This window comes from Salvelinus alpinus, chromosome 8, assembly GCF_045679555.1.
Source record: "Salvelinus alpinus chromosome 8, SLU_Salpinus.1, whole genome shotgun sequence".
In the NCBI taxonomy this organism is placed as follows: Eukaryota; Metazoa; Chordata; class Actinopteri; order Salmoniformes; family Salmonidae; genus Salvelinus; species Salvelinus alpinus.
In genome coordinates this window covers 37,030,592-37,046,356 of record NC_092093.1, presented here as the reverse complement: position 1 = coordinate 37,046,356, position 15,765 = coordinate 37,030,592, and the positions used below count along the sequence as shown (strand labels likewise).

The 15,765-nt window shown below is 41.6% G+C and overlaps 1 protein-coding gene across 1 annotated transcript in view; it reads right to left on the bottom strand.

Moving 5' to 3' along the window:
• LOC139582239 (transcription regulator protein BACH2-like) overlaps positions 1 to 4,597 on the bottom strand; it is a 136,752-nt gene extending 132,155 nt beyond the window's left edge. Inside the window, exon 1 of the mRNA XM_071412217.1 lies at positions 4,308 to 4,597. The gene's annotated coding sequence lies outside the window, so the exon portion shown is untranslated. The remainder of the gene's footprint in view (positions 1 to 4,307) is intronic.
• Between the last annotated feature and the right edge of the window lie 11,168 nt (positions 4,598 to 15,765).

Here is a 15,765-nt window from a genome sequence, read left to right as displayed (position 1 = left end):
ATTGTCTATAAATGGAGAAAGTTCAGCACGGTTGCTACTCTCCCTAGGAGTGGCCGTCCTGCAAAGATGACTGCAAGAGCACAGCGCAGAATGCTCAATGAGGTTAAGAAGAATCAGCTAAAGTGTCAGCTAAAGACTTACAGAAATCTCTGGAACATGCTAACAGCTCTGTTGACGAGTCTACGATACGTTAAACACTAAACAAGAATGGTCTTCATGGGAGGACACCACGGAAGAAGCAACTGCTGTTAAAAAAAACATTGCTGCACGTCTGAAGTTCGTAAAAGAGCACCTGGATGTTCCACAGAGCTATTGGCAAAATATTCTGTGGACAGATGAAACTACAGTTGAGTTGTTTGGAAGGAACACACAACACTATGTGTGGAGAAAAAAAGGCACAGCACATCAACATCAAAACCTCATCCCAACTGTAAAGTATGGTGGAGGGAGCATCGTGGTTTGGGGCTGCTTTGCTGCCTCAGGGCCTGGACAGCTTGCTATCATCGACGGGAAAATGTATTCCCAAGCTTATCAAGACATTTTGAAGAAGAATGCAAGGCTATCTGTCCGCGAATTAAAGCTCAACAGAAGTTGGGTGATGCAACAGGACCACGACCCAAAACACAGAAGTAAATCAACAACAAAATGGCTTCAACAGATAAAAATATGCCTTCTGGACTGGCCCAGTCAGAGTCCAGACTTCAACCCGATTGAGATGCTGTGGCATGACCTCAAGAGAGTGGTTCACACCAGACATCCCAAGAATATTGCTGAACTGACACAATTTTGTAAAGTGGAAAAATTTCCACCTGACCGTTGTGCAGGTCTGATCCGCAACTACAGAAAATGTTTGGTTGAGGTTATTGCTGCCAAAGGGTGGTCAACCAGTTATTACATCCAAAAGTTCACAGACTTATTGCACCCTGCACTGTGAATGTTTACACAGTGTGTTCAATAAAGACATGAAAACGTATAATTGTTTGTGTGTTATTAGTTTAAGCAGACTGTGTTTTGTCTATTGCTGTGACTTAGACGCAGAAGTCCAAGTAATTCCAAAGGGTTCACATACTTTTTCTTGCCACTCTAGGTGCCTAAATACATTAAAACAGATTTGTCTTGATTATTCAACAAAATTCATGATAAGTAGTGCTCTTCTAGGTCTTAATCACCTGACAAATCACAGTGCAAAAGAAAATGGGAAAGTGTGATTTCATGAATCATTAACTTTGGAGTGCTCTTAGCCTACTCCAAGGACAATAATGTGTTTTGTTGTTGTGTGTGGTTGTTTTAAATACATGCAAGGTACAGGGCATTGCTAACATGGCAACATAAGACACCATTATTGTTGGAACACAATTGGGTTGATAACCACAAAGCAAAGGAAACACAAAGATGAGTTAGTATGTAGGCCTGGTACTTCTGCGTTTAAGGACGTAGAATGAGAATGGAAAGTCTGCATGGGAGGGACAAACAGTGTCAGGTGAAGAGATCTTGTTCAAGTGTGGGATTTCTGTGGTGGTTAGGCGCTGGGAGGGAACCAGCTGGGACTCATTATGTGTGGATCCCCAAACAATCTGTTTACATCACAAATGGCACCCTATTTCCTACATAGTGCACAACATTTGACCAGATCAAAGGTAAGTCAAATGTAGTGCACTATGTATGGAAACGGGTGCCATTTGAGACGGGGACAGTCAAATTGAGACACCTTCCCTATAGTCAATCCCTGCATGAGAGGGACATTGACCAGTCATCATGTCTGTCATTATGTGATGAACGGTAAGTTGTGAGGGAAACTTGGATTTTATGATAATATTGGAACATAAGGTATATGCTTTTTTCTTCTTTGTCTTCGTAGGTAATAGAAGTAACTGACTCTCATAATTTCCTTGACTGTAAAATTATGCTGTTGAAAACAGTTACAATAATGCAACAAAAAAAACGTATAAAAGGAAAGAACTGTTCCAACCAAAACAAATTCATCAAAGCAAAAAAACTAAACAGTCTATATCATTTCTGATGTAGGTTGTTGGTGTGATATTGCATCATATACTGTATCCAGCCAAGGTTCACTGTCAATGCCTCAAATGATAGATTCAGATTCACTGGGAAAGTGAAGCATACACTGACACTAATAGGGGAAGCATGCACATGTACAGAAGATAAAGACAGCAGAACAATGGCATCATATCTGCAGCACATGATTACACAAGTGCTACATAGCGTACATTGCTATATTGATTAATAAAATGCGCATCAATTACACCAATGGGATAGAGGCATAGTTTAAAAGTGTATATTTTCTACTGTTGTTGTTTCTTGGTTCAAGAACAGAGGAAATGTAATCCAATTAGATAGCCTATACCTAGGCCTATGAGTTATAATGGTGTTATAGCCTTCTCAAGCGTTGAGGCTCAATTTAATGGGAAATTCGTTTTCAAAATTACATACATCAGTCCAAATCATGAATGATCACTGAAAACATATTTTCAACGCGCACATTCATTGGCACAATCAGCCACTGTTATTCCGTGGCATGAACAGTTCGGTTCAAATGCACTAGTAGACAAAGGAATGTCTTGATCCTCTAGGTGCATGTCACACTGCTATAGGCTACAAACTGCGGTAACACTGCATTAAAATGTCAACATCATTCATTTGAAACGCAACGCTTATTTTTTCCAGACATATTCTATTATGACAACACATGGCCGATGTTAGAGATTATGATTTCGTTGTTTTGTAAGGCTATTGGTGTCATTCTTTGGAAGTAGCCAACGCATCGCAATCTCAGATAGCCTAAATGTGCGTCGCGGAGAGAACACACATGACACATTCTTACTACAGCGTGGTCGCCTTTGCACAGCATGCGAGAGATGGTGTGTAAACTATAGTAGCCTAATGGACGGATCAGAGCCGCTTTCCGTCGGTGATTTCAAGATGAGGACAAAGCCGCTAAGTCACTGCACCAATTATCCCATCGTCAATTAAAACGTCAATAAAAACATTGAATAGAAAATGAAATTATGGGAAATAGGCTAAATATGTATAACGGCAATAATGCCCTCCACGTTGTTGCCAATGCAAAGTGAGCGATGACAAAGCACGAGGACCGTCCGTGCGTAAAGGCGAAGCTTTTGTGGCAGGTAGGCTATACAGTATATCGTTTCTCAAGCCACATTGCTGTAGGAAATGCTGGGCTGCTATGAGACCAGGCTGAGGATATGAGCTATTGTAAACACATGTAACCTCAATTACACTTGAGTTAGGACTATAATGCAAATATGGAGAGGGGGATCACATTCCCCCGGTTTCATTGAAATATATGTTCTGGCTCTTTAAATGTCACCCTCGGGCTATTGAGCCGATCGCATTGGCTGCTGAACCAAATAAAGCTCGCAGTCCTTACACAGCAAATATTTCGCAGATTTTCTGTGGATTAATGGGGTGACTGTAGTATAATGGATACTAGTTTTACATGAGTGCAGTTCAGCCAACTGTTGCCAAATTGCTTTTGTTACTCAAAAGCAACAAGTTGCACTGTAAAAGGTGTGCGAGTAAAGTATTTTCCAACATCCGATTCGTCGCAGGAGCACATTGGGTAGCTTTAAGGAATATAATATAATTACTAAATAACGTAATACTAGCCTAACAATAATGATACTAATCCTAATCATTATTATCGTCAATAGAATTTGTCAGTTAGAGTAGCCTAATCGTTAATGTGTAAGCTATACTCGTTTTAAGTTGAATTGCATTGCACATTTGAATCACTCCGAGTTCATTTCTGCAGTGAATGAGGGCGGGAATTCGGACTGGGGGTATTTTCCATGGCCCATTAAACGGTTAAGGCCTTTGCAAGTGACAGCTTCTTTTCTCTCAGCGAAAACAAGAGTCATGCCTAACCCAGACGTGCCTCCTCCTCCTCCAGGATAGCGATGCATTCACTACTCTCAAATCGGAGGGAGCTCAAATCGGACTGACTCAGAGCATAACAGGATGTGGTAGCCTTATGTTTCACTCTTAAAACGAGTGTTCACAAGCAAAACTAGCCTAATAGCTACAACCAGACAAAAATGATCAGAAGCATGCCGCCAAGTGTTGGAGATTTACGCATGTATTATTTTGGAGAGGTTTTCATATCTTCGAACTCCAAACATTAACAGTCCTCTCACCGTATACGTTTGGAACTCCATTCGCCGTTATAAACATACTATAGTCTATTCGAGCACTTGCACAATAATTAAATAATTAAGACATTCGATAACACATTTCGGTAAAAAGGTTGAAATATGCATGCAGCTCACCTTTTAACTTTCGCTTGTTTTCTTGTAATCCAGCCTTTTTGTCCGTTTACCAAATAGTTTTTTATCACATGGTGACTTCCTTGCAGTTTCCTAAAGCCCCCGACTGCAGGGAGAATACCTTTACTTTACACTATTCGTTTATTTCTTTCTTTTTTTATTAAGTTTTGTGGTTATAAAAAGTGTTGTTGTTCTTCTTCGGCAAATGTCAGTGTGTGTGATGATCCTTTGCAGCGTGCTTCTCCGTCTCCGCTGTTTATTACACTCGAATGGAACGCCTACTCTGAATGGCTACATTGTTGACATTGGGCCACTGACGTCATTCTATCCCTCATTCACAACATTACGCGGTGCAGATTGCGTTAGCGCCCCGGGCAGTAGGCACATACTCAAAAAAAATGTCCGCAGTTGAGGTTTGTGAATTCCTATTTCGAGTACGTGCAACGCGCCACCCTAATCTGTCCAAGCAGCCTCTGTCAATATGAGCAGTTGTATTTAATTTTTTATTTAACCTTTATTTAACTAGGCAAGTCAGTTAAGAACAAATTGTAAATAATAATGACGGCCTACCCCGGCCAAACCCTCCCCTAACCCGTACGACGCGGGCGGCAAATAGCCTAGTGGTTAGAGAGTTGAACTTGTAACCGAAAGGTTGCAAGATTGAATCCCCGAACTGACAATCTGTCGTTCTGCCCCTGAACAAGGCAGTGAACAAGGCATTGAAAATACGAATGTGTTCTTAACTGACTTGCGTAGTTAAATAAAGGTTAAATAAAAAATAATTATGCGCTGCCCTTCCCATCACGGCCAGTTGTGATACAGCCCGGAATCGAACCCGGACTGTATATTGCCATGACTAATACAATATACAGGGCAATTAAGGAACATGCACAAAAGCTGCAAGGATGGGCATAGTTACAGCTCTAAATATATATTCCTTTACAAAGGAGGATATTGAAACCAGCCTTTTGAATTGAATAATATACTTATAATTACGTTATTACCAATGAGAATTTCCAAATCAAGGAACAAAGAATACAGGATGTGGTAGCCTTATGTTTGATGTACAGTTTGATTCTAGAACGGCAACTTCCTTTTACTAGAGAGAACATACATTCTTACAAGAGTTTAAGTAGATCTTGAACATGTAAACCCATGTGGTTGTTCAGGACAAAGTGTAGGCATGGAGGGAAGCTGGCGGTAGAACATGAGGCATGTTACTCAGGCACGTTTTGTTCTGGATCAGCCCACATACTGTTTGTACAAGAGAGCTTTGGCTGGAAATGTTTTCATTTATAATGTAAGATTCTTCCTCAGGGGAGTTTGCATGTAATTATGCATGATCATGATGCTACAGACAGCTTTTAGTTTTCATCCCAATATATTCAGTTCACTCACTCGACATTTTACAGTGGCACTCAATGAGTGCTGTAACAGCCCATGTTGCTGCACGTGTCTCACTGGTGGTAGGGACATCAAAATACCAACAGGCATTTGTTTATGCAACAGCAGAGCAATATGGGAACAACATATTATTATGAGTGACGTAAGACTTACATTTGAAACGGAAGAAAACACATTAAACATGTTATTTGAGATGTATTGCACTGGGACTTGAAACCTGAAATGTGGGCCTAGTGTTAGTCTATACTGTTCCCCAGTTCTATTCCACAACTCAACAAACTAATCACAATTCATCTAGAAGCCTGCCTGAGCATCTGTGTGCTCCTCAAAAAGATGATTCCTGCAAACAATAAATGCATGATGATTTTCATAGATGCCTGTGGGATATTCCTCAATACTTTCAGCTGCACAGCATCACAAACAATAAAACACATTCCCTGCAAGGGATATTTCTGGAAATGACAAAGGATTGCATAGTTATTGGATAGTTCAGCACACTCCCACGGATAGGGACAATTGATTCCAAGTAGACAGGCTCAGAGCAGCCTCTTGGAAGGCTTGCAATGGTATGTTAGACAGCAGACTAGATCAAACTATGTACTGCTCTTCATGTAAACTATGGTAGACTCAGGGGGGGGTGTAACAACGGTTAATGTACGAACAGCGTTAATGTAATAACTTTTCTATTTGTAATACCTTTTAGATTTGTTATGGAATGAAACGGGTAAGATAACTTGCCTGTTGACATAATAAAATGATGAACTTTAACGTAAGAACTTTTCCTGCTAAATGTAATACGTCAGTACATTAACAGGTGGTTATTACATTAATCGGTGAGTAGCAACTTTTTTGATGAATAATTGAATAACTTCAATCAAGTAATAACATACCAAATAAATGTTTTTATGTAGCCTTATACTTTCCTCAATTTGACACACACACACGGGGTAACACTTTACTTGATTATAGATTGGCATTCATGAAACCTTTACAAAACCATTCCTGACATTAATTTTTCGAATAAAGGTTTCAATAGAACACATCTTTACTTTATTTTATTTATTTTTAGGCAAGTCAGTTAAGAAGAAAATCTTATTTTCAATGACGGCCTAGGAACAGTGGGTTAACTGCCTTGTTCAGGGGCAGAATGACAGATCTTTACCTCGTCAGCTTGGGGATTTGATATTGCAACCTTTCGGTTACTAGTCCAACGCTCTAACCACTAGGCTACCTGCCGCCCCAAGATCAATTTAGGCTGGGATTCAATCCGATCCGCCCTTTTCGGCTATCCACCATTTAAAGGCAATTTGACTCTTGTCGCGAAGATTCAGTAAACACTGCAGATGTCCGCTCAAACCTTTAATGTCAATCGTGCTACAACGCAGCTCCCAAGACTCAAATTGAATCCTGGGCATTGTTCAACTGGAACATGCCTTTTTGCTATCACAGTACCTATATATCAGGATGAGTACCTTGCTTGAGACCTTGTGGTAGACGGGGTTAGAGAGACCCGGATTAGAATCTAGTCTGTGCCTGGAAGTGTAACAGAGGTGGTTTGGTACAGATATAGGATCTTAATTTGATCACCTTGTTTATGACTTGATTTTTCTACAAAAATGTATATTAATTAGAATTTACACAATAATTCACATTTCTTGTTGCTGCAGGATTATTTTCCTGCTGTGAGAAACTGGTGTAATTAAGATCCTACATCTGTAGTTTGGTGAACCACAATTGCATGTTGAGTAACCTCGTGTGAGACCTGAAGACTTGTGTTAGCTCCCCCAAGATACAAAAATATTACACTTTAGAGCCGTTTTGTGGTTGTGCCTTTCTCAAGGGCACAATGACAGGATATGGCATCTAGGATTAGACACCAGAAACCCTCCATTTGCCGGTTCACAAAGACTAGATTTTTCCAATCAGACCTGGGATTCAAACCAGCAAACCTCTGGTTGTTTGCCCCCCTATAGTTACCTTGCCTATAGTTCGGCAAGGTAACAAGTGACCCAAGTTTGAACTTAGTCAATGACACCAGCAACTGTCTGGCTCACACCTGCCAGATTTAGCCTGTCAGCCCAAAACGGCAACCTTACAGTTACTGGCCTTACAGTTACTACCAAATTAATCTCTTTAGGTATCAAAAAAGGTTTCTAAACACAACAAGAATAGTTTACAGACCACCTTCGTTACACCCCACCACCCATTTCAACTCCTCACAGATTCCTATCCAGGTCACAGCACCAATGGGACAGACTGGTGTCTAACCTACACTATACATACAAAAGTATGTGGAGAACCCTTCAAATTAGTGGATTTTGCTATTTCAGCAACACCCGTTGCTGACGGGTGTATAAAATCGAGCACATAGCCATGCAATCTCCATAGACAAACATTGGCAGTAGAATGGCCTTACTGAAGAGCTCAGTGACCTTCAACGTGGCACCGTAATAGGATGCCACCTTTCCAACAAGTCAGTTCATAAAATGTTTGCCCTTCTAGAGCTGCCCCGGTCAACTGTAAGTGCTGTTATTGTGAAGTGAAAATGTCTAGTAGCAACAACAACTCAGACGCGAAGTGGTAGGCAACACAAGCTCACAGAACGGGACTGCTAAGTGCTGAAGCGCGCAGCACGTAAAAATCGTCTGTCCTCGGTTGCAACACTCACTAGCAAGTTCCAAACTGCCTCTTGAAGCAACGTCAGCACAATAACTGTTAGTCGGGATCTTCATGAAATGACTTTCCATCGCCGAGCAGCTGCACAAAAGCCTAAGATCATCATGCGTAATGCCAAGCATTAGCTGCCAAGTGTCGACTGGAGTGGTGTAAAGCTTGCCGCCATTGGACTCTGGAGAATTGAATCACGTTTCACCATCTGGCAGTTCGACGGGCAAATCTGGGTTTGGCGGATGCCAGGAGAACACTACCTGCCAGAATGCATAGTGCCAACTGTAAAGTTTGGTGGAAGAGGAATAATGGTCCGAGGCTGTTTTTCATGGTTCGGGCTAGCCCCCTTAGTTCCAGTGAAGGGAAATCTTAACGCTACAGCATACAATGACATTCAAGATGATTCTGTGCTTCCAACTTCGTGGCAACAGTTTGGGGAAGGCCCTTTCCTGTTTCAGCATTACAATGCCCTATTGCACAAGGTGAGGTCCATACAGAAATGGTTTGTCGAGATCGGTGTGGAAGAACTTGACTGGCCTGCACAGAGCCCTGACCTGCACCGCATCGAACACCTTTGGGATGAATTGGAACGCTGACTGGGAGCCAGGCCTAATCACCCAACATCAGTGCCCGACCTCACTAATGCTCTTGTGGCTGAATAGAAGCAAGTCCCCTCAGCAATGTTTCAACATCTAATGGAAAGCCTTCCCAGAAGAGTGGAGGCTGTTATAGCAGCAAAGGGGGGACCAACTCCATATTAATGGAATGAGATGTTCGACAAGCAGGTCGTCCACATACTTTTGGGCATGTAGTGTAGGTCTCCTGCAGGCCACAAGACTGTGTTACCCTGCTAAGCTTAAGCATAGGCATTAGATCAGGGAGCTTACACAAATCTTTAGGTCTCAGATAAGTTTAATTACACCTAAATCACTTTTCAGGTGCAATCCCCTGCCATGAATAAGGCACTTTGTCCCTAAACTGTTACAAGGGCAAGGCTGACCGTGTTCTACGTCAAGCCTGTTATGTGTTTGGTGTGTCATAGGGTTGGGTACGGTGCATAGCCGCGGGAAGTTGTTTAGAGTTTTTTTTTTTTTAATACCATCAAAAATATATAATCTTTATAATAAAGCATTGCATGCATCTATGCAGACTTACAACAAAATACTATTCCCAATGTGATTAGTAGGACAAGACTTGGTAAAAGTATCACTGCAGCCTAAGTTAATTTCATATCATGGCTGTTTGCAAAAAAGCCTGTTGTGAACAGCACGCATATTTCTTGGTACTGCATAATTACAATGGGTGTATGTGAGAGATGGTTTCAGGACCATGGACATCTATGCAAGCCATCGTGGAAAAAAGTGCTCACCTCGATCGATCGAGCACAGGCAGGGCTGTGTGGTGAGCTATAAGCCTATACCTACTTGTTTGGCAGGAACAGGCCTACGAGTTGAGGGCGAAAGAGTGCCATGTCCCTTATTTGATATTGTTCCCATTCCCTTTTCGCCAAGTTGAGAATAGTAAACTAGTAGAAAAAGTGAAAGAGTAATTGTGAGCACTACTCCAGATCACTTGATATCCACCACAAGGTGGAGAGGAGAAAAGAGGCAGAGAGAGACGGGGAGAGGGCCATAGGAGGGAGAGAGAGAGAGACCCGACTAAACTCTAACTAAACTGTGTATCATACAGCAGAGCATTTGTCCAACTCCTAACCATCACAACTGAATAGATAAGAGCGTAAATCATGAGCGCACCGCTTACAAAACAGAGCTGAGAACTCTCCACGCAGAATTGGACCGATGCCACCCAACTAAATCCAGCAAAGTTGACCCACTTATCAACAGAACCTCCCACCAAAGCACACAATCGTTAGAAATAATTGCTCAACAAACCACAACACAACAACTGCATTAAAGAGAAAATGCACAGTTGACTAATTTCAGTAGCCAACACCATACTACCCACAAGCTTTTGCGCATAAAGCACAAGAGTAAGCAACACACTATCCTCTCCGAGGACGCGACAGCGATCGGAAGACAGAGGCACAGTTTGATTAGGGTTTCTACTTCTCTGAAGAGACCTCTCGTTTGTGGGTGAAGTTGTGCCAGAGTTCAAATCAAATCAAACTTTATTTGTCACATTCGCCGAATAAAAAAAGTGTAGACCTTACCGTGAAATGCTTACTTACAAGCCCTTAACCAACAGTGCAGTTCAAGAAGAGTTAAGAAAATATTTACCAAATAAATTAAAGTAAAAAATTATAAAAGTAACACAATATCATAACAATAACGAGGCTATATACAGGGGGTACCGGTACCGAGTCAGTGTGCGGGGTACAGGTTAGAGGTCATTTGTACATGTAGGTAGCGCTCCAGTACCGCTTGCCATACGGTAGCAGAGAAAACAGTCTTTGACTTGCGTGACTGGAGTCTCTGACAATTTTATGGGCTTTCCTTTGACACCACCTATTATATAGGTCCTGGATTGCAGGAAGCTTGGCCCCAGTGATGTACTGGGCCGTACGCACTACCCTCTGTAGCGCCTTACGGTCAGATGCCCGAGCAGTTGCCATACCAGGCAGTGATATAACCGGTCAGCATGCGCTCGATGGTGCAGCTGTAGAACTTTTGCAGGATCTGGGGACCCATGCCAAATATTTTCAGTCTCCTGAGGGGGAATAGGTTTTGTCGTGCCCTCTTCATGATTGTCTTGCTGTGTTTGGACAATGATAGATCGTTGGTGATGTGGACACCAAGGAACCTGAAACTCTCGACCCGCTCCACTATCACACAGTCATCCAGAACAGCTGGTGCTCTTGTGCATGCTTCAGTGTTGCTTGCCTCGAAGCGAGCATAAAAGGCATTTAGCTCATCTGGTAGGCTCGCGTCACTAAGCAGCTCGTGTCTGGGTTTCCCTTTGTAGTCCGTAATAGTTTTCAAGCCCAGCCGCATCAGACAAGCATCAGAGCCGGTGTAATAGCATTCAATCTTAATACTGTATTGATGCTTTTCTTGTTTGATGGTTCATCTGAGGACATAGCGGGATTTCTTATAAGTGTCCAGATTAGTGTCCCGCTCCTTGAAAGCGGCAGCTCTAGCCTTTAGCTCAATGCGGATGTTGCCTGTAATCCATGGCTTCTGGTTGGGATATGTACGTACGGTCACTGTGGGGACGACGTCGTCGATGTACTTATTGATGAAGCCGATGACTGAGGTGGTATACTCCTGAATGCCATTGGATGAATCCCGGAACATATTCCAGTCTGTGCTAGCAAAACAGTCCTGTAGTGTAGCATCGGCGTCATCAGACCACTACTGTATTGAGCGAGTAACTAGTACTTTCTGATTTAGTTTTTGCTTGTAAGCAGGAATCAGGAGGATAGAATTATGGTCAGATTTACCAAATGGAGGGCGAGGGAGAGCTTTGTTTGCATCTCTCTGTGTGGAGTAAAGGTGGTCTAGAGTTTTTTTCCCTCTGGTTGCACATGTGACATGCTGGTAAAAATTTGGTAAAACTGATTTAAGTTTGCCTGCATTAAAGTCCCCGGCCACTAGGAGCACCGCTTCTGGGTGAGCATTTTCTTGTTTGCTTATGGCCTTATAGAATTGGTTGAGTGCGGTTTTATTGCCAGCATCGGTCTGTGGTGGTAAATAGACGGCTACGAATAATATAGATGAAAACTCTCTTGGTAGATAGTGTGGTCTACAGTTTTTCATAAAGTATCCTACTTAAGGCGAGCAATATTAGATATTGCGCACCAGCTGTTATTGACAAAAAGACACACACACCCACCCCTCGTCTTACCAGACATAGCTTTTCTGTTCTGCCGGTGCATTGAATATCCCTCCAGTTCTATATTATCCGTGTCGTCATTCAGCCATGACTCGGTGAAACTTAAGATTTTACAGTTCTTAATGTCCCGTTGGTAGGATAATCGCAATCGTAGGTCATCAATTTTATTTTCCAATGACTGCATGTTAGCAAGTAGAATTGATGGCAGTGGGAGTTTACTCGCTCGCCTACTGATTCTCAAAAGGCAGCCCAATCTGCGCCCTTTTCCTCCGTCTTTTCTTCATGCAAATGACGGGTATCTGGGCATGTTCCCGGGAGAGCAGTATATCTTTCTCGTCGGACTCGTTAAAGGAAAATGCTTCTTCCAGTTCGTGGTGAGTAATCCCAGTTCTGATGTCCAGAAGTTATTTTCGGTCATAAGAGACAGTAGCAGCAACATTATGTACAAAATAAGTAAAAAAATAAGTTACAAATAACGCAAAATAAAAGAACAAAATAGCACAATTGGTTACGAGCATGTAAAACGTCAGCCATCCTCTTCGGCGCCACCTTAAAACTTCTTATGGTTGGGATCCCATTAACGGGATCGATATGACAACAGCCAGTGAAAGTGCAGGGCGCCAGATTCAAAACAACAGAAATCTCATAATTAAAATTCCTCAAACATAGAAGTATTTTACACCATTTTAAAGATAAACTTGTTGTTAATCCCACCACAGTGTCCGATTTCAAAAAGGCTTTACGACGAAAGCACACCAAACGATTATGTTAGGTCAGCACCTAGTCACAGAAAAACAGCCATTTTTCCAGCCAAAGAGAGGAGTCACAAAAAGCAGAAATAGAGATTAAATTAATCACTAACCTTTGATGATCTTCATCAGATGACACTCATAGGACTTCATGTTACACAATACATGTATGTTTTGTTCGTTTACATTGGCGCGTTATGTTCAGTAGTTCCAAAACATCCGGTGATTTTGCAGAGAGCCACATCAATTTACAGAAATACTCATAATAAACATTGATAAAAGATACAACTATTATGCATGGAATTATAGATACACTTCTCCTTAATGCAACCGCTGTGTCAGATTTCAAAAAAGCTTTACCGAAAAAGCACACCATGCAATAATCTGAGTACAGCGGTCAGACAACAAAACACGCCATACAGATATCTGCCATGTTGTGGAGTCAACAAAGTCAGAAATAATATTATAAATATTCACTTACCTTTGATGATCTTCATCACTCCCAGGAATCCCAGTTCCACAATAAATGTTTGATTTGTTCGATAAAGTCCATAATTTATGTCCAAACACCTCCTTTTTGTTCGCGCGTTTAGCCCAGTAATCCAAATTCATGACGCTCGAGCAGACAAAGTCAAAAAGTTCCGTTACAGTCCGTAGAAACATGTCCAAAGATGTATAGAATCAATCGTTAGGATGTTTTTATCATAAATCTTCAATAATGTTCCAACCGGAGAATTCCTTTGTCTTCAGAAATGCAATGGAACGCAAGCTAACTCTCACGTGAACACGCGTGGTCAGCTCATGGCACTCTGCCAGACCTCTTACTCAGTCAGCTCTTATTCTCTCCCCCTTCACAGTAGAAGCCTGAAACAAGGTTCTAAAGACTGTTGACATCTAGTGGATGTCTTAGGAAGTGCAATATGACCAATATCCCACTGTATATTCGATAGGCGATGAGTTGAAAAACTACAAACCTCAGATTTCCCACTTCTTGGTTGGATTGCCTGCCATATGAGTTCTGTTATACTCACATACATCATTCAAACAGTTTTAGAAACTTCAGAGTGTTTTCTATCCAAATATACTAATAATATGCATATCTTAGCTTCTGGGACTGAGTAGCAGGCAGTTTACTCTGGGCACCTTATTCATCCAAGCTACTCAATACTGCCCCCAGCCATAAGAAGTTGAAGCATCCTCTGGGACTGCTGCATGGGGCATTTTTTGTGATGTCTCCCAACATGTGGACTTAGAGCAGCAGGTGGCCTGTGTATAGCTGCATGGGGGGGTGAAGGGAGTCAAGGGACTGTTCATCCAGCTGAGTTGTGCTTCCTTTTGCAGCGTTAATGATGTTTTTCTCTCATCTTGCTGATATCCCTAGCTCTTTCTGGTCGAATCTTCTCTCTATTTCTGAATGTACCAGATCCACCGATTTCAAAGAACTGAGGCTGATGGCGGGTTTTTTTGGTTGGCTATACCAGTATTGAAGAAATCTGATATACTTTTCTGAGACACTTAGATTTTGGTTGACCTTGATCTTGTAAATCATAATTGCTAGCCTACAGGAAGGAATGAACCGGAAACGATCAACCTCGCGGTAATGCATTGTCAATGATTGGTTGTTATTTTATAGTAGAAATGTCTGGTGAGACTGAGCTGGATGGTTGCTGGTGTTACTGACTGGGTTAGTTATGCGTAGCACAAGACTTTGATAGCCTCTGCTCAGCTTAAGCCAAGGTGTTAGCTTGTGGAGCTAATAGTCTTCAGGTTTCAGGCAAGGTTACTCAACATGTTAAAATTACAGCATTTGCCCTGATACCATCCAGATCTGGGTTCAAATAGCATTTGAAATCCTTCAAATAGTTACTTTAAGCTGCTTGAGCCTGCCTGGACTGCCAGATTGATGAGTTTTGTACTTTTGGGACTACTCCATCGAGTGTGTGACTGTACATGTGTGCTTGTGAGTGCTTCTATGTATGAGTATTCACATTATTAATAAAAATACCTTTTTACACACTGGTTAATGTAACAACTAACATTTAATGTAATAACATTACATTTAGCAGAAAAAATGATTACATTAACCGTTCAATCTTTTATTACGTTAACCGGCAAGGTATTACATTAAACCAGTGTTATTAACCGGTTTTATTACATCAAAAAATCTCAAAGTTAGTACATAAACCAGAGTTATAACATTAACCGTTATTACAGGGTGGCTTTTGTATGCATGAGTAATTGTAGGCCACCCCTAGATGCATATTTGTAGATTCTCTTTTTTACCCCTTTACTGTACTGTGTGTCAATTAGATATGAAGCAGAATTACTTAATCACCTTCATTTCTGTAGGAACATAGGACTCGTACTAAAGATCTCCAACGCTGTTGATCTTGGGCTACTTTCTTTGCCTCTGCCCATGACAAGTGGATGTTTTTGAGTTCCGTGGTCAGACATCTGCGTCAGGTCATGGTTGATCTTGCTCTTCTTCGTTTGCCTTTAGGATAAAGCAACATGCACGATTGTAATTTTAGAGTCAATGTGTAACCCACACAAAAGTTAAACTTACATTTGAGATAATAGGTACTAAATGTAAAATGTCAAAATGAACTGACCCTTGTTAGAGGAAAAAAGACAGGAAACGTGTGAAGTGAGACATTTTGGGAGGAGAAGACAAGGAGGTCCGTGAAGGAGAGATTTATGGGAGGCCAGAGACACACCATTTGACAAACCCAAAGTAATCCAGCAGATTAGAGAAGACATTCATATTCATCCACAGAAACCTTCAGGCCATCTGAAGCTTTTTATACCCATGCAAATGGTTTAGCACCAAAGCTGGGCTGGGGGCCTCC